Source organism: Crinia signifera, chromosome 9 (genome assembly GCF_055691185.1).
Source record: "Crinia signifera chromosome 9, ASM5569118v1, whole genome shotgun sequence".
In the NCBI taxonomy this organism is placed as follows: Eukaryota; Metazoa; Chordata; class Amphibia; order Anura; family Myobatrachidae; genus Crinia; species Crinia signifera.
This window is the reverse complement of record NC_139225.1, coordinates 81,016,077-81,035,491: the sequence shown is the minus strand read 5'-3', so window position 1 is coordinate 81,035,491 and position 19,415 is coordinate 81,016,077. Positions and strand designations below refer to the sequence as shown.

The following is a 19,415-nucleotide window of genomic DNA, read 5'->3' as shown; positions in this document are numbered from 1 at the left end:
ATGCCATTATAATGGCATGCGACCGACGCGATCAACGCGATTTTAACTTTAAAACTCATTTAACATTGTTCTCTATGGGAAAATTGCATTGGTTGCATCGCGGGCCATTATAATGGCCCGCGATGGACGCGATCAACGCGATTTTTTCTTTACCGGCAATTAAAGCTGATAATTGACAGAAAATTGCGTAGATCGCATGCCTTAAGTACCTTAACTTAAGGCATGCGATCAACCCCGATGGGCGCCGTGCTAGGAAACAAGTACCGAGAATTGCATCATTCAGTTAAGTTACAGTGGTGGCCAATATTGTGGACACTTTTTGAAATTTTTATGTTTTTCCACTTTGAATGCTTATAAAAACTGTTACACTTCATGCAGTGCAATGATTTATTGAACATGTTACATACTTTGTTCCGATATGCATGTGATTTTATTATCGGTTGTATACATGTCTTCATCTTCATGCATCAATAAAAGCACTATACAAAGTACTTACTAGTGTTCTAGGACTATACCCAGGTCATATCAATGATTATACAACAATGATTTTATTTTATGTTGAGTTGTCTTTTGCATTGTTACTGTAGGGTGCTTACTTAATGATAGAAACACATAGCATGTAGTTTTGTTACAAATTAGTGGGTAAGTTTTAGGGCCTGTATGTTGTTTCTCTAGTGTGCATGGGTAGATAGTGGTAGTGCACCTTTTGAGGGAGGACTGCTGTGTTCATTCCATCCAGCCGGTGCTGAGATACCATGACATATCCATCCATGTGAGTGGCATCCATGTTGGTGACATTTTACAGTGTCACCAACAAACACACGTTAATAATAATCAATCTGATATTCAGACACTATTGATGCTTTACTTTTGCCTGTCAAATTATAGTGATGTGGTAATCCCGCCTACTATTATGTTGGCTCCGCCCATTATTGATTTGTTGCCGCCCACATGAGGCCACTTCCAGAAATATTCCAGGGCCGCTTTTAGTCCCCAATCCGCCCCTGTGTAGATGGCACTCTCAAGATTGTACAAATTCTGAGCGGCGACAGCTCACGGCTCGGCACTCTCCAATAGGGGTGATAAGCTGCGTGCCCCTGCACAATGTAATAGCGTCAGGATTTCACACACCCGGCGGGCAGAGAATCAGCACGGCACTGCAGCAGTTTTCAAATACTTTATTTCCCTCTACGTTTCGAAGCTGTACGCTCCGTCTTCAGGAGGATATGTGTAACAAAATACCATAGACAGTGCTCACCTTTAAAAACCAGGCTCAGCTCCACCCCTCAGTGTTACCGGCGCTCAGTCACACAGGTGTCCTTGATGAATCTGCTACACCTGTTGCATACCCTCCAACATGACCCATCCCATTAGGTACAAAATGCTCTGTTCCTGGACTTCCCTGCCAGTGACAGTTACAGATGTGAGCCTACAGCACAGTCCAATATTCAAAGAGGGGGGGTCACATCAACTCTCAGTGATGTTTGGGATGGCAGCTGGTGTGGCTCCCCTTTTTGAATATTGGACTGTGCTGCAGGCTCACATCTGTAACTGCCACTGGCAGGGAAGTCCAGGAACAGAGCATTTTGTACCTAATGGAATGGGTCATGTTGGAGGGTATGCTGTTGAGTACTCTCATCAGTGTGTGACTCACATCACCATAGCAACGTAGGCACGCTCTCCATGAGGATACCAGAGCGCCCAAATGGTGCGATCTCCGCTATAACCTCAGAGGCTTACCATCGTCGACACCTGGCGGTTGACATGGATACCATGTTGACTTTCAGCCAGAACACTGATCGGCATGAGGCGTCCTGTTAAACAAAATACAATATAAAAACAAACACAGTGCTACAGACATAAACATCAATGATAATGCATTTACATATACAGAAATATCATTACAAGAGAATAGAGTTTTAATTCATTATACATTCAATTACCCAATTGCAATCTAAACTAATCGCAACTTTATAGCAAGCAATCAAGACTGATGTACATACATTAAATAAGACTGATGTACACACATTAAATAAGCGTGTTCCACATAATACGTTCGTTCAGACCTTTAGGAGCAACTGTGTCCAATTTAAATATCCATGATGCTTCAAGTCTCAATCATTTTTTAACACGATCACCACCCCGAATTGAAGCAGGAACGTGGTCAATAATTTGGTATTTCAAGGAACACAGCGGATGGTTGTGCTCCTTGAAGTGTACCGCAACTGGTTGGTCACACTTCTTGCCCTCAAGTGCAGCTTTAATAGATGAACGGTGGGTGGCCATACGTTCTTTAAATTTACGGCTTGTCATTCCCACATAATAAAAGCCGCATAAGCATACAATAATATAAACCACAAAGCGCGTATCACACGTTAAGACATGCCTGATTTTATATTCTATATCAGAGTGAGGATGTTTAAACTTGCTACCCTGTATGAGAAAACTACAGGTAACACACTTTACACACCTGTAGCAGCCAGGTTTTTTTATGTGTAACATTAGCCTGTGGTGTCTGATCAAAACCAGTTATATCTGAGTGAACTAAAAAGTCCCTCAGATTACGTCCTCTTCTGTAGCAGTTAAGAGGTCTTACACCTGTAAAGCATTTTAAATCTCTGTCAGTGGCAACCACTGGCCATAACGCCCTAGTAGCCACCGGTAGTACTCCACTCGAGGTATCAAAATTAGAGACCATAGGAAAAAGTTTAGCTTTGTTACTTTTTACATTAGGACACAAAAGGTTACTCCTATTCAAACTCAGGGCCTTAAGTTTGGATTGTAAGAGAGAGTGCATATTGTAACCTCTCTCATGAAATTTGTCCACCACTTTATCAAGTTCCCCAGATAGGGTGTCAGGATTGCTATTGATCCGCGCCACCCTAACCATCTGAGAATAGGGTAACCCCATCTTCAAAGATGGCGGGTGGTGACTGCTTGCCTGGAGCAGTGTGTTCCTGTCTGTTGGCTTGGTGAAAACTGAAGTGGAAATTTTGCAATCTGTGAGAGACACCTTAACATCCAGGAAGTCTATCTCGCTTCCACTGGATTTGTAAGTGAACTTAATCGGAGAATCCATCTCGTTGATGTCCTCCATCATCTCCTCAAATAATTCAGTGCCCCCACTCCACAACATGAACAGGTCATCTATGTATCTGCAGAACATCTGGATGTGCTGGCTTAAGGGATGTTTAAAAAGCATATGCTGTTCTAACTCAAACATATACACATTCGCATATGCCGGGGCGACCGCCGCCCCCATCGCACACCCAGATGACTGCAGATACATAGACCCGTCAAACATAAAGTAATTCCTTTTAAGCACCAAGTCCAGCAACGTAAGGAACAATTGGATATCAAAGCCAAGTGCATTAGGCAAATTGTTTAAAAATATACGCATATGCTCTAACCCCTGTTCGTGTGGAATTGAGGTATAGAGGCTGGTGACGTCCATGACACACATAATAGTGTGTGCCTGTAGGTCACCAGCCCTCCCCAATTTATTGAGGAAATCAGTGGTGTCCTTAAGATATGTATCACGACAGCATACATGTGGTTGAAGCAGTACGTCTAGTAATTGAGAAGTAGGTTGATATAATCCCCCCCGGGCCGATATAATCGGTCGAACGGGGGGATTGACACGATCCTTATGTAATTTGGGTAATGTATAGAGTGCCGGAATGATAGGGTTCATGACTTTTAGTGCCTGAGCACATTTCAAGTCCACTAAGCCCTCTCTCACGGCCCCATCAACAACCCCAAATAGTTCCCGCTGATAGCGTTCAGTAGGGTCATGACTCAGTTTTTGATACACATTAGACACACTAAGCTGTCGATACACTTCATGTCGATATTGTTCAACATCTTGTATCACTATCCCACCCCCCTTATCGGCAGGGCGGATAGTGATACTCTTATCATCACTAAGACATTTAAGGGCCTGAAATTCAGATCTAGACAAATTTTTATGCTGTACACTTTTAGCTTTAGTATATTTATTCATGGATTCGTCCATGAGACGAACAAAAGTCTTAATCGATGCATTGTTGCTGATAGGATCAAAGGTAGATTTATTAATACGTCTAGCAAAAGCTGTAACAGTATTAGTATCAAAGTCACTCACATTAGCTGAGTCCTGGAAGTGTTCACGCAAACGCATGTTTCTTCCAATCCGATGCAGATTACACTGCCAATCAAAGTTATTGTGCTCCACGGTGGGAATGAAAGAGAGTCCTTTATTCAGAACCCTCTCCTCGGTGGCAGACAAAGGGCGTCGAGAAAGATTGAAAATCAGTTCTTGGCATTGGTGCGTCCTTTTGAACCTCCTTTCGCATTCACCACCTCTGCGGGTGGCTTTGCTTTTGCGGTTTTGCCGCGGGTGACTCTCCCTAAAGGGGGACGTGCAGAAGAGGACGGTTCATCAGAGTTCACCATGTTGAAATCACTGTCGCTCTGGGATGATGATGGTTGACGATTGCCAATTTGGCGTCTATTGCGCCAGTTGCGTTGATTACCTGCTCCAAACTGCCTCTGTGTAGATTCCGACCCGGTGAGCCATCTATACACACTATTGTATTCGTAGTCCTGCTGGACTGTTAGCAGTTTAGTTTTCTTGAAGCGCAGGAGCTCAGCCTTGTATGTTTGGCATTGAGCCTGAAGTTTGGTCCAGGTTTTATCATGCTCATGATTACTCAACAAGGTCTGGTGTTCTGTTTGAAAAACATCAATTTTCTCTTTAGTAATTTTAAGTTCCTTACCAGCCTGTTCAATAACGAGGAACATGAGATCCAGGCTGCACTTATTAAGTACAGCCACCCAGCGGCGGCAGAATTCGGGACTAGTGCGACCAATAGTCGGGGTGTTACGTACCCTGAAGCCCCGGGGAATGATATATATATATATATATATACACACACACACACACACACACACACACATACATACACACATACATACACACAATGTAAATGAGACAGCGGCACTTGGGTTTGTAGAATCGAAAAGTATGTGTATTGCGGTCATAGCATTCCAACGTTTTTTCACTCCTTAAAAAAGAGGTGCCAAGCCTCGAAATGCTGGAGTGCTCTGACCATAATACACATACTTTTCGATTCTACAAACCCGGGAGTGCCGCTGTTTCATTTACATCAGGCAGACACGGATTGTGTCCAATGATATTAGTAGCAATTGAGATAATCACTCACTTATTTCAACACTTCACATGCGCTCTGATGGTGCAACTGGCCAATTCAAGAATCAATATATACTAACTGTTGTGACAAAACCAGAACTACTGCACCCGAATGTGAAGGAAGTTGGACATTTTTTGGTACTGCTCATGGAAAAGGTCCAGTGGATGGGTTAGGTGGATCAATAAAGAGCTTAGCGGGGTTAGAGTAGTGACTAAGCGACAGCCCATGGCTCTGTCCCCGGCATCCATGGCAAGCCTAGTGAGCACCTCTCACACAGCGATGGTAACCGCCAGATCCCCAGCGCTGGTGTATGATGGCGAAGAGGGGATCATGCGGGCGACGGCGGAGAGGCACTCCAGATGTCTGAGACTCAGGTGCGTCTCAGATGCTCCTGCATCTCAGTAATTATTGCAGTAGGGTACGGCAATCCTGGCCGTGTCGTCTTCAGGGAGAGACTCCTTTTCAAACCCCCACTATCCACGCCAGCCCGAAGCATTACGCATCCCTCTGACCTGTTGATCGTCGGCGTGAAGTTGACTTTATAAAGTGTGGCAAGCGCAGCTAGCCACTGAGCCCAAAGCGTGGCAAGCCCTGCTAGGGGACACTGATTACTTTACATGTATTCTGCGACCCCTCACCACATTTCGTGGTCGGTGGCTCGCTGCGCTCGCTAGGCTTGCCATGGATGCCAGGGACAGAGCCGTTCTGCTGTGGATTCACTACACTAGGCAGAGGTTGGGCTGCCCTGGAGTCACTATGCTAAGTACGCTAAGCACTTTATAAAATCAACTCCACGCCGAAGTGGATAGTGGGGGTATGAACAGGTTGGGGGGGGGGGGTGTAACGCGTCCGCTCGCCACGCTTCGGGCTGGCGTTGTTTGTGGGGTTGTTTCAGGAACACATGTGACAGGGATGCTGCCTACGCTGGCCGCAGGAACACTACGCTACTTCTGACAGGGACGCTGACTACACTAGTGGGAACACTACGCTACTTCTGACTGACTACGCTGGCCGCTGATTCTGACAGGGCCGCTACGCTAACTACGTAACGGGTGCCGTGCTATTACACAAGTACCACATTCTATGTGGTGTATACTTTATTGTAAAAAAAAAAAAACAGTATGGAATTAAATATCTGTTGTAGTTTCAGACATGTATTTTATTTCAGAAATTACCATGTCCTATCCCGATTACATCCAGTACATTTAAATGTATGGCTGGGGCTTTTATTCACCAGTGGTAGATACAATTGTGGTAAAATTAGCTTATTTATGTGCATTTTAGATTTGAAGCAAACCAGATGTTTATCACAAACATTGCATCTGAGAGTTAAGGCCCATACACACTGGGCGACTATGAGCTGAAAGCAGCTCAGTTTACTTGTCGCCCAGCATGTACGGGTCAGCGATGAGTGCCGATGTGCGGTCCTGCATCAACCCTGGCCCGGCCGCTCATCGAGCGACGGAGTGGGCAGCTTTCAATAAAAATTGCCAAAGCAGGTGTAAAACGCTTAGTGTTTTCAGCCCAGCGATTTTCCTCATCATCCGACACCATACATGCTGGGAAAAATTGTACATCAGTTACTTTGTAATTGCCCTTTATTAATTAAAAAAAAAAAAAAACACTAAGAAATATGGGCCCTATTCATCTTCTTACACTGAATTGCATAAATTCCTATTAGGCAATTTTCACACTTCTGCGTATACACAGGCGCTGCAGCGCACGTGCGCCAAGCTCAAATGGCTGTTGCATCCTGGAATGATGTGACCAGATTTTGAGAGATAACGGGGGGAGGATGGCAACTTGACACAGAGGGCACAGTACGGACAACACAGACATGTCTTGGCCATTTTCACAGCTGTCCTGGGTGGCAGCGTGATGTGACATGCTGCCGCTGCAAGCTGGAAAATGGCGGCCCATTTCTGCAATGCGGTAGCATTTCCGCGATGTGATTACAATTACATTGCAAATACTGTACATTGCAGTCGCCTTGTGTTGGGAGACCCCTAGCATGCGAGAGACAGAAATTGCAGTTTTGCTTTTTAAGCAAAACTACTACTGCTACTGAATCAGGCCCTAGGCCCCTTTATTTACAGGTCACATTCACTTTTAAGAACAGATATTTTTTATTAGCGGATCACCATTGTCTGATTTAGATTTAATCCTGTATGGAATGATCAGTTATATGTATATAACTATTTCTGGTTGAATCGAAAGACATGCTTTTTATATGAACTGGTAATATACAACAAATATCAGAGAGCTTGTTCAGATGATAGTGACAAAGATAACAGCAACTATGTATCATTTTATGTATCTTCCTACAATAGACACAAATTCCACGTTATTGATTATATATGTGCACACGTGTGTGTGTGTGTGTGTGTGTGTGTGGTTTTCAAAACATGCAAAGTAGGCAGACACTGTCAGACTACTTTTGTGACATATCAAATTGAAGGAAAGTTGCCTGGTTTGAGGAAAAAGTTGGTTAGGTGTGTGGGCAGCGTTTGAGTTGGACAGTAAAATTGGACGAAGATACAATGGAGAAACGAAATGACAGAAGGTGCATGGCGCAATGCTGCCTGAGATCACTATCCCTGAAGATACACCTTTACTTCAACAATATAACATACAGAAAATTGGGATATATAATCAATGGCGCAAAAGACATGATACTTAAGTTTCTTCGGTTTAGGCTTTTTCCTCTCTTGTAAGATGTTATTCTCGGATGGGCAAGGTTCGCCAAATCAGGGTGTATTACGTGAAGAAAAATACAAAAAAATAAAGATTACAATTCAATATTAGTGTGTGTCCTTCATTATGAACACTCTAGAGAGTGGGTGCTCTGATTGTATAAAGAAACTGGGTCACTTCAGGCGTACCAGAACTCACTGGGTAAATTATGGTTTCCCTCTTGTAAAGGTTTCTTTTATCCCGAAGGGGCTCGGTCTCAGTGTGAATATCTCTCCAGATATATGTGAAACGATCAAAGGGCTTTTCCAGCCGTGCTCATGAAAAAGAGAAATCAGTGTCTGTGACTCTCTTTCAATAGTGAAAATAAGTATATGTGAGAGCTGTACAGAACACAGTGAGATGTGACAGCATACCTCACTTACATAGGTGATTAAAAAAAGAACATATGTGAAAGGTTTCTTTTCCTTAGATAGAGGAGAAGCGTACCCCTACTCACGATGTTATGAGGAGTTTTCAAGCCTATAAAGGTTTCTTTCTCCCGTATGTTCTTCGTAAGTGCTCTGGGCAATTATAGTGTCCACTATTTCAGTGCTCCCAGGTGTATAAGAAATGTAAAAGAAATACCAATGTGATTAAGATATGTTGAATAAGTGATATTTCATATAGAGTTATCACCCTGAAATTTGATGGCGTACCTTACTCACCCCTTAAAATGGGGGCACAAAGCCCGTAGCGGTTTCTTTATGGGTATATCCCAATACTGCTTTGTGTAAAACCAGGAGGCCAATGTAGGTAGAAAATTCCAAAAAAAGACTTTATTCCATAAAAACACTTGACATAAGTCCCATGGGCAGGTCATGAGGACACATAAGGAAACATCCACAGAAAAAACAATATCCAGAAAAAAACAAAAAAAAAATATTTTAAAAAACCAAAACAATCTTTAAAAAAACAGGATATACATACATCCGAGGTGGTGGCTGTTCACTATCCTCTGGCAGGATCTACGCGTTTCGGTCGTAATGACCTTTATCAAGATATGCCAGAGCAGAGTGAAAAGCCTGTATTTATGTGATGAACAGCCAATCACAAGGGACAGGAAGTGACATGTGCAATTTATTTCTTCCCTTGTCCCAATATCATACAAATTAAAAATTCATGTATAGAATATAAAAGCCATACATAAAACAACTCTTTATGTATAAAAAAGTCCACAATTTTAGAACAATTCATCACTTTTCAGTCCATATAATGATGGTGATGTGTCCGGTTGCCATGGAAACCCGTGTGGCATTACCGGATCCGTTTCAAGCTCAATGCCATAGATACTGAGGGATCAGATATATTCAGTAATTACATTGAATGTTGGCTAATGATGGATGGTATAGGCAAAAGTCCGGGATGAAGTTAGGCCGTAATATGAGCTTACTGTGCCTACCCGGAAATGCGACTGGAGCACCAGATTCGCCCCAAGTTATGCGAACATATTTATGGGCGCATGGGAGCTCGATACCATCTGGGCTCCCAACCCATTCGGGGTGAGTCTGGTGTCCTACATGCAGTATATTGACGACATCTTTTTTGTTTGGAGGGGAGAGAGGGATACCCTCAGTCAGTTTTGTACATATCTCAACAGTAACAATCGAAATATAGTTCTTTCCTTTGATGTCCAGCTGACTCAAATTAATTTATTGGACATCACTGTATATGTTGAGAACGAAACTCTGAAATTCAAAAATTACATAAAGCCTACTGACTCAGGGTCATATATCCCATATTCCAGCTGTCACCATGAACACTGGCTTAATTCTGTACCTACAGGACAATTTAAGAGGCTTAGAAGAAACTGCCTTGACGACTCAGTCTATACTACCCAGGCTATAGAAATGAAGGATAAATTCCTGGCATGTGGGTACAAAGATAGCACCATTACAAAGGGCCTAGAACAGATTCAGGAAAACCAGACAGGAGAGAGGGTAAGCGAACTTCCGCCAAGCCCAAAAAAGAAAAAAATGACAATTATGCCTATGCTTTCGTCACTACGTTCACTGACGAGCACAAGAAAATAGAGACATTGGGACGTTATCCTCAAAGACCCAATTCTGGGCAAAATTGTCCCGGCGAGACCCAAACACATTTATCGACGAGCTCCCAACCTTCGTCAAAATTTAGTAAGTAGTAATTTCCTGTCCAATGCCCCAAAGCCAGGGATAAAGTCAAAGGGCTTTTATAGATGTGGGGCCTGCCAAGGGTGTAAAAACATCAAAAGCCCAGGCAATAGTAAAAAGGAGGAATATACCATCAATGGTTATAATGTTAAGGTTGGAGAGTTTATAACTTGCAGCTCAAAAAACGTTGTATATATGGTAATGTGCAGCTGTAACAAATACTATATAGGGCGAACTTCCAGGCCCTTGAAGGTTCGCATTGGCGAACACTTAAGGAACATAAAAAGGGGCCTGGAAACTCATGCCCTAGCGGCACATTTTAAGGCATTTCACCGATGTTCCAGTAACGAGATTAGGGAGTTCGGTGGCCTTAGAATTACAAATGGAAACCTTAGACAGCCTGACTGTACGGTAGCCCTGGCTATGGCTGAAATGAACCTTATATATAACTGCAAGACTCTGATGCCCGGTGGGCTCAACAGCGATTTTGAACTTAAATGGTTCTTATAGTCGCTGTTGGGCCCACGAGACATGGACCGTAAATTTCCTAGAATACCATCGCAAATCCCTTCCTTTCCCCCTCCCTTATATCGATCCATATGTAAGGATCACATTTTTCCTTGTCGAGTTCTATAAAGGCTTCAAAATAAACCTCTTTAGTGATGCACAGTGTAAATTAAGTTGTATTAACTAATAATGGCAAGTTAGATCTCTGACAGTAGGGCTAATGGTCAACATCTGACATAGCAAAATGCGCTATGAATTAATACCATTTCTTATGAGGAAAGAAAATCTCCTCCGTTTAGTAAGGCCTCATATTATGTCAATATGATAAATATTGCACGCTGTTATTACGCAATTGTGTTATAATATGTTTGTATTTTTGCTTATAAACAGGGTGTTCGGCTGCCATGGCAACCCGGCGGAAATCCGGAATCATCTTTCCCCAAGCATCCTATCAACACTGCCCATAGCAAGTGGAACGCACGCATTGACTTCCTGGCGTGCGTTCCAAGGATTTTTCCCGCCAACCTTCTAACAGGAGGAAGGACGCCGGAGCATCTGCGTTCCATCAGCATTCAATAGCGTCTGGTTACTTCCGGCCGCTTGCGCTCCAGCCGCATTTCCAGGTAGGCACGATAAGCTCATATTACGGCCTAACTTCATCCCGGACTTTTGCCTATACCATCCATCATTACCCAACATTCAATGTAATTACTGAATATATCTGATCCCTCAGTATCTATGGCATTGAGCTTGAAACGGATCCGGTAATGCCACACAGGTTTCCATGGCAACCGGACACATCACCATCATTATATGGACTGAAAAGTGATGAATTGTTCTAAAATTGTGGACTTTTTTATATCTAAAGAGTTGTTTTATGTATGGCTTTTATATTCTATACATGAATTTTTAATTTGTATGATATTGGGACAAGGGAAGAAATAAATTGCACATGTCACTTCCTGTCCCTTGTGATTGGCTGTTCATCACATAAATACAGGCTTTTCACTCTGCTCTGGCATATCTTGATAAAGGTCATTACGACCGAAAAGCGTAGATCCTGCCAGAGGATAGTGAACAGCCACCACCTCGGATGTATGTATATCATGTTTTTTTAAAGATTGATTTGGTTTTTTTAAATATTATTTTTTTTTTTTTTCTGGATATTGTTTTTTCTGTGAATGTTTCCTTATGTGTCCTCATGACCTGCCCATGGGACTTATGTCAAGTGTTTTTATGGAATAAAGTCTTTTTTTGGAATTTTCTACCTACATTGGCCTCCTGGTTTTACACAAAGCAGTATTGGGATATACCCATAAAGAAACCGCTACGGGCTTTGTGCCCCCATTTTAAGGGGTGAGTAAGGTACGCCATCAAATCTCAGGGTGATAACTCTATATGAAATATCACTTATTCAACATATCTTAATCACATTGGTATTTCTTTTACATTTCTTATACACCTGGGAGCACCGAAATAGTGGACACTATAATTGCCCAGAGCACTTATGAAGAACATACGGGAGAAAGAAACCTTTATAGGTTTGAAAACTCCTCATAACATCGTGAGTAGGGGTACGCTTCTCCTCTATCTAAGGAAAAGAAACCTTTCACATATGTTCTTTTTTAATCACCTATGTAAGTGAGGTATGCTGTCACAACTCACTGTGTTCTGTACAGCTCTCACATATACTTATCTTCACTATTGAAAGAGAGTCTCAGACACTGATTTCTCTTTTTCATGAGCACGGCTGGAAAAGCCCTTTGATCGTTTCACATATATCTGGAGAGATATTCACACTGAGACCGAGCCCCTTCGGGATAAAAGAAACCTTTACAAGAGCGAAACCATCATTTACCCAGTGAGTTCTGGTACGCCTGAAGTGACCCAGTTTCTTTATACAATCAGAGCACCCACTCTCTAGAGTGTTCATAATAAAGGACACACACTAATATTGAATTGTAATCTTTATTTTTCCTCACGTAATACACCCTGATTTGGCAAACCTTGCCCATCCGAGAATAACATCTTACAAGAGAGGAAAAAGACTGAACCGAAGAAACTTAAGTATCATCTCTTTTGCGCCATTGATTATATATCCCAATTTTCTGTATGAAAGTAAAATTGGACGGTTGGAGGTAAGTTGCTCTGATGCATGACCAGCAACACACAGGCACTGATAAAAATAAAAAAATACTAGTAATTTATACAGAAACAGAACATGGATTGAGTCACCTAAAAGCTGTCCTGCGGCATAGTGTGTTTTGAAGGAAGAATATCAAACATACATAATTCTTTAGCATTCACAAAATTAACGCATTTGAATCCTACTGTACAGGCATTGCCAAAATGTAATCAAAGTGAATACTGGTCAGCCAGTGTACACTGTATGAATCAAAACGAATTCAATATAATGGATACAATATTTAGAAATAAACGGCTATGTTAAGGAGACATCAATATTAAAAAAATTAAAATACAGTGGGACAAATTGTGCAAGTTGATCCACTTAAAAAGATGAGAGGTCTGTAATCTCCATCATAGGTACACTTCAACTGTGAGAGACAGAATGTGGTAATAAAAAAAAAGTCACATTGTATGATTTCTAAACAATTTATTTGGACACCTATTAACCAGCAAGATTTCTGGCTCTCATAGACCTGTTACTTCTTCTATAAGAAGCTCTTCTATCTTCCACTCGTTACCTGTACTAATGGCACCTGTTTGAACTGGTTATCTGTATAAAAGACAAGCTAAGAGAGCTGTCTAAGGACACCAGGGACAAAATTGTAGAGCTGCACAAGGCTGGGATGAGCTATTCAACAATATGCAAGCAGCTTGGTGAGAAGAGATCAACTGCAGGCACAATTATTAAAAAAATGGGAGAGATACAAAATCACTGAAAATCTCCCTCCACCTGGGGCTCCAAGATCTCACCTCGTGGGGTATCAATGATCTTGAGAATGGTGAGGAATCAGCCAGAGCTACAAGGAGGGACCTGGTCAATGACCTCAAGAGAGCTGGGATTACAGTCACAAAGGTTACCATTAGTAACACACTAAGTCAGTGTCGTAACTATAGCTCCGCAGCCCCTGTGGTTGCAGGGAGGCGCTCAGCAAGTGAGGGCGCCGGGGGGGCTGCGGGGCTATTGTTACCCACTGCCATCTTCCCGGGGCCTGCTCTCCCAGCTCAATTTTGGCAGCGCCCTCCTACCTCCCCTTACTGCTCAGCATAATGCCACCTGCTCCTGCTAATGAAAAGTGACATTTAGAAAATGGCTGCCCCCATACTGCAGACAGTGTTTGAGGATACTAGAGGAGGCGGCAGCCTCCTCTAGTGCTGGGGGAGCATATTTAATAGTTACGCCACTGCACTACGTCCTCATGGATTCAAATCCCGCAGGGCCTGAAAGGTTCCCCTGCTTAAGCCAGCACATGTCCAGGCCCGTCTAAAGTTTTCCAGTGGCCATCTGGATGAATACCTGCTACAGTGTGTACAAACCTGCTCAAGAACTATAAGAAACATTTTGAACTCTGTTATTGCCAACCAAGGATATATTACAAAGTATTAAGTTAAACTTTTTGATTGTCCAAATATTTATTTTCCGACAGAATTTACAAATAAATTGTTTAAAAATCATACAATGTGATTTCCTTTTTTCCCCCACATTCTGTCTCTCACAGTTGAAGTGTACCTATGATGGAAATTACAGACCTCTCATCTTTTTAAGCGGGTCAACTTGCACAATCGGTGGCTGTCCAAATACTTTTTTGCCCCACTGTACACCAGTCCAGCAAGACACAGATTTTGGGCCTATATTCAGACTAGCAGCGCCTTGCGATCGCTGTGCGAATAGTTAGTTGCCCCCCTGCCAGAGTGTAATCCTGCCCTTCGCAAGCCTGTGAATAGGTAAAAAATATGTTGCATGCCAGCAAAAAGCTACATATCCATTTGCAGCTCAATCACCATCAAGTGATTAGCACATTGTGTGAGTCTCTGAGTAGCCCTGGACTAAAGGCCCCCATACACTATGCGATTTGGGTACGATTTCACCCGATTCAGATGAATTGGGCCATTAAATCGGCCTAAATCGCATGTTTAGACATCCTATCCAACCCGATGCGCGGTCCTGTGCGCATCGGATCGGAGTCGGTCAGTCGGACCGGCTGCATATAAGATTTCCTAAATCTTATGTGCAGCCTCCGGGCAAGGTCAGCGGGCGGGGGACACTGAGAGGGCAGTGAGAGAGGTGGTCAGTAGCAGTGAGCGGGGGACGTTGGCTGCTTCTGAATGGGAAGCCAGTGATTGGCTGAGAGAGCTCTCAGCCAATCACTGATGCCCATTCATTTGTATTAGTTTTTATTTCCTTTTGCCTCTGTCTACCCTGCCCAGCTCTCCAGCTCTCTGGCGCCCCCGCCCACTGCCTATTTGACAGCTTACCATGCCTCCCCCCCCCCCCCCCCCTCCTGCAACTCCCCAGCGCCCCTCGCCCGCTGATTCTGCCCGCATCTCCCACTGCAGCTCCCGGGAGTTGTATATGATAAATCGCATGGCGATTTATCATATGCCAAACTTGGCACATCAAGTGCCTAATCATGTGTGACCCCTCCCGGGGAGCTGCCGGGGAAATCAGATCCAACTTGTCCCTAGGCTAATGTATGGGGGCCTTTACTCAGCAGCTGCAATTTAATCAGCCTGATTGAGGCTGAAGCTGATGTCACACACCTTCGCTGAATATGCTTGGGCACACCTGCATTTTCCCTGACACCTGGAAAAACAAATGGTAGGGTGCCGCAAGAAACAGCAGCTTCCTGTCAATCAACCTGCAAATGGCCAGCAATGGAAAGTAGAATAATTTTTTAAGGATAGGGGAGAGGAGCACATGCTTTAAGGCAGAGGTGAAAGTGCCTGATGATAAATAATGAGAGGGAGAGATTGAGGAGGTGGACTAGATGAGAACAGGCAGAGGCAGAGAGGTAGGGGAGGATGCAGGAGGCTATAGGGTCAGATGGATAGGTGGTGAGGGGGCACGTACAGACGAGGGCCATGACTTCCTCAGCAGATACATGGGAGAAGGATATCAGAGATGGGGAGGGGTAGTAAAGGAGGAGGTGGTTGGTTGCTGATGGTCTGGTGGGATGTGAGGTCCTGACGTAGGGAGTGAATTTTGGATATGAAATAAGTGACAAAGTCAAGAGCAAGGAGTGAGGAGGGGCGTGGAGGTGGGAATGGTAGGGAGTTAACAGTGGCAAATAGGTGCAGGGGGGTAGTTAGACTGTGAGATTGGGTTCTTGCCAGTATTAGGCCATTCCTGTACACAGCAAGAAATTGGGTATCGCCCAGTAGTATGGTTGCACACGTTTCATTAAGCACATATGTATATATTACTTAAATACTGAAAACACAATTTCCAGAATCCCTAGGGCACAGTTGTATGCACACATATGCAATGGGGGACGGCTCCTAGACTGCACCAGCTCCACATCTATATACCAGGGATATCACTTGGCCATAACAATCCTGCACTTCGTGCTGCTTCTACAACGGACGGGGAAATAGCATTCTAATAATAACTGTATGGGAATAGTGATGCAGCACTTTACATAGGGTAACAATAGTCTGTGCAGAACAGAATGCATTCTACAGTAATTTCATAGAACAACAATACAATGGAAGGCCCATACCTGATCTCTTTGATGCTTTCCAGCTTGCACATAATCTCCTGCTCATCACCCATACTCTGCACCCTGCAGCCAAGCGTCCAGTGAAATGTGAGTGTAGAAAATAATACAATAGATATAAATGTATGCACACAGCTCCGATCCAGCAAAGTGACGGCCGCGGTGCCTGCTGGGAAATACAGTCCGCTGTGTAATGTTTCCTCATAGTCCTAATAGCCCGCAGAGACTACATCTCCCAGCAGGCCATGGGCGCCCCTCTGCCTGCACTTCCTGCAGATCGTCACACTCGTACAAGCAGCAGCAGCAGCACCAGCCTCCTGCTGCAACAGCTCTGCTTCCAGTCTTCTTGATCAATTTGCCCGAGCTAATGATGTGCGAGGCTGTCAGGGGAGGGAGGGCAGCGCGTTGTATCCAGATTAATGGAAGACAGCATATCATAATATATGACTCTTCCTAATGAGTATTTGTGGCCTTGCTGAGGAGGATGCTAATATGCTGGTCTTCGCCTGACTGCATTCTCCTTTTATCAATGGCTTATTGGTGTGAGGAATTACATTTATGGGCTATCACTATTAGTGGAATGGAGGTGTCATATCATTCAGTAATTGTTTCTGCATAAAACATGACCTCTAATGTAAAACATAGGAAGTCACTGAAAAGGGACTGGGGTGTATAGCAAGGGCCAGATCTACAGGTCCATACACACTAGGCATTTTTGACCATAGTGTATGGATAACGAAAATGGGGAAAATCACTGGGCTGAAAAACACTCAGTGCATACACACTGAGCGATTGTTCGCCAGTTTTAGCGATTTTCCCCAGGGTGGACAACTTTCCATAGCAGGACACTATGGAAAGCTGTCCACTCCGCTGCTCATCTGCTGTGAATACCAGCAATGGTGCGGGAGCACGCATCAGCGCTCAACACTGTCCCGTACACACTGGGCGGCTTTCGAGCTGAAAGCAGCTCAGACGAGTAAACTGAGCTGCTTTCAGCTCAAAGTCACCCAGTGTGAGGCAGCTGCCTAGGGTGCCAGGATCTGAGGGGCACCACCAAGTTTGCCTATCACAAAACTAAGGATGTCTAGTAGGAAGACATCCTTGTACTTTATATAGGTGGTGGCTGTAGAACTACTAATACGCCACCTCACTTGAGTGGCTGGAAAGTGGGTATTGGTGGGGTAGTAGATTTAAGTTTTACCAAGGGTGCTGGGAAGCCTTTTACACTGGCCCTGTGTATTGCACCCAAAGGATGAATTAATACACCAACAATGTTTCTAAAGTGCGGTGTGCGTTTTGTACTAGATCGCATCTAGGGCCTAATTCAGGTTTGATCAGAACGGGGTGAATTTGTCTGTTTCGATTGTGGGGTGTCTGCACATGCGCGTATTTGTGCATGTTCAGACCCCCTGTGCGAATGCCTTCAGCGAGTATCACACACAAATATCCTAAAACAGCATGCGACTTAAACTAGATGCCATGCGATCTAGTAAAAATAGAATACCTGCACATACTTTTTTGTACTTTGTGAGGCGTGGGAGTGGGCATTGCATTGTATCGCAAACCATATAGAAAAACAATGCGATTTGAACTATATGCGATGTGCTTTGAACTAAATAGTTCAAAAGGCATGCAACCATCGCACCGTATAATGCAGCAATGGTGTACAGAGGTAGCAATAAAAATATGTAGTACCAGGGCGCCCAATTAAAATACGTTCGCTTGCGCAAGAAAATCGTATCGCATCTCACGTCCCATTTTAGTGCCATGCGATGCGATCTCAGTAGTTAATATGGATGGAAGTTTGTTAGTTACCGTAGCTATGCTTTCAGAATAAGCTTAAGCTACGGAAATAGCGTAGTCAGTCAGAACTTGCGTAAGTGTTCCCGGTCTCTGTCAGATTCATTCTGAGGGGAATAACTGTTAGTGATGGCAGCTTCAGTGAGTGCGCAGAACGTGACAGAGGTGACAGTCATGGGAGGTGAACAACATTTTACCATGTTCACCTTGCCTAATACAGAGGAGGAGGCGGTGATGTTTTTTCAGAGACACCAGTTCCTGCCGGACACGCAAAATTGTGTTAACGGCCATCCGATGCGGCTATCCCTGAAGGAAAGCAAGTGGTGCTGCCACATTAAGGCATGCCGCAAAAAGGTCAGTCTCAGAGCGGCACACTGGTTCCCAGGGTGCCGGTTACACTTCCTCACCCTGGTCCGGTTTATCTACTCCTGGGCCAAGGAGCTGACCAGTGTGGTGTATTGTGACCAGGAACTGCACATGTTCATCAAAACCACCGTGCAGTACAACAGCTTGATGAGGGAGGCATGTGCTATGGACTTACTTTCCCAGCCCCATAGGCAAATTGGCGGTCCTGGCATGGTGGTCGAAGTGGATGAGAGCCTCTTCGTGAAGAGAAAGAATCATGTGGGGAGGATGCTACCTCAGCAATGGGCTTTTGGAGGGATCTGTAGGGAGACAGGTGCCTGCTTTCTGACTGCAGTTGAAAAGAGAGATGCCAGTATGTTGATGGCCGCCATCAACGTACATGTTGCTCCTGGATCAATACTTTACTCCGATTGCTGTTAGCATATAATACAGAGCAGCTACAGCAGGCAGATTATGAGCACGCACGTGTGAACCATCGCTATAACTTTGTTGACCCAGAGTCAGGGTTCCACACACACAATATAGAGCGGCTGTGGGGGGCATGCAAATGGAGAAACAAGCGCCATAAAGGAACGTCCCGGCAACATTTGGAGTCATACCTCCAAGAGTTCATGTGGAGGAAGACTCTGGGTGCTGCGAATCCCTTTGCCCATATTCCGCATGCGCTGACACTCCTGCCCATAGCAAATTCACGGCCTTCATAGTGACTGAATTTTTCTGTTTTTTCTTCATTAATTGTCATTATTCTTGTTACTTCTCTTGATTTCTGTTTATAAATGTCATTAATTATTGTGTTTTATTGATTAATAATTATTAAGTAAATTTACAGTTTCTCGTCAACACATGTCCTCATTACTGTGTCAGATGTATGGTATGGCTGGTGTGAATGTGTCCCTAAACCCCCCCCCCCTCCCCGAAGCGTGGTGAGTGGTTGCGGAAGGCGTCCTATCCACGTCGGCGCGTAGTTGACTATATATAGTGTGGCGAGCGCAGCAAGCCACCGACCC

At 43.9% G+C, this 19,415-nt stretch overlaps 1 protein-coding gene across 2 annotated transcripts in view; it reads right to left on the bottom strand.

Moving 5' to 3' along the window:
• ZC3H12B (zinc finger CCCH-type containing 12B) overlaps nucleotides 1–16,711 on the bottom strand; it is a 99,227-nt gene extending 82,516 nt beyond the window's left edge. For both annotated transcript variants that reach the window (XM_083159299.1, XM_083159302.1), the window contains exon 1: nucleotides 16,246–16,711. The gene's annotated coding sequence lies outside the window, so the exon portion shown is untranslated. The remainder of the gene's footprint in view (nucleotides 1–16,245) is intronic.
• Nucleotides 16,712–19,415: the final 2,704 nt, after the last annotated feature.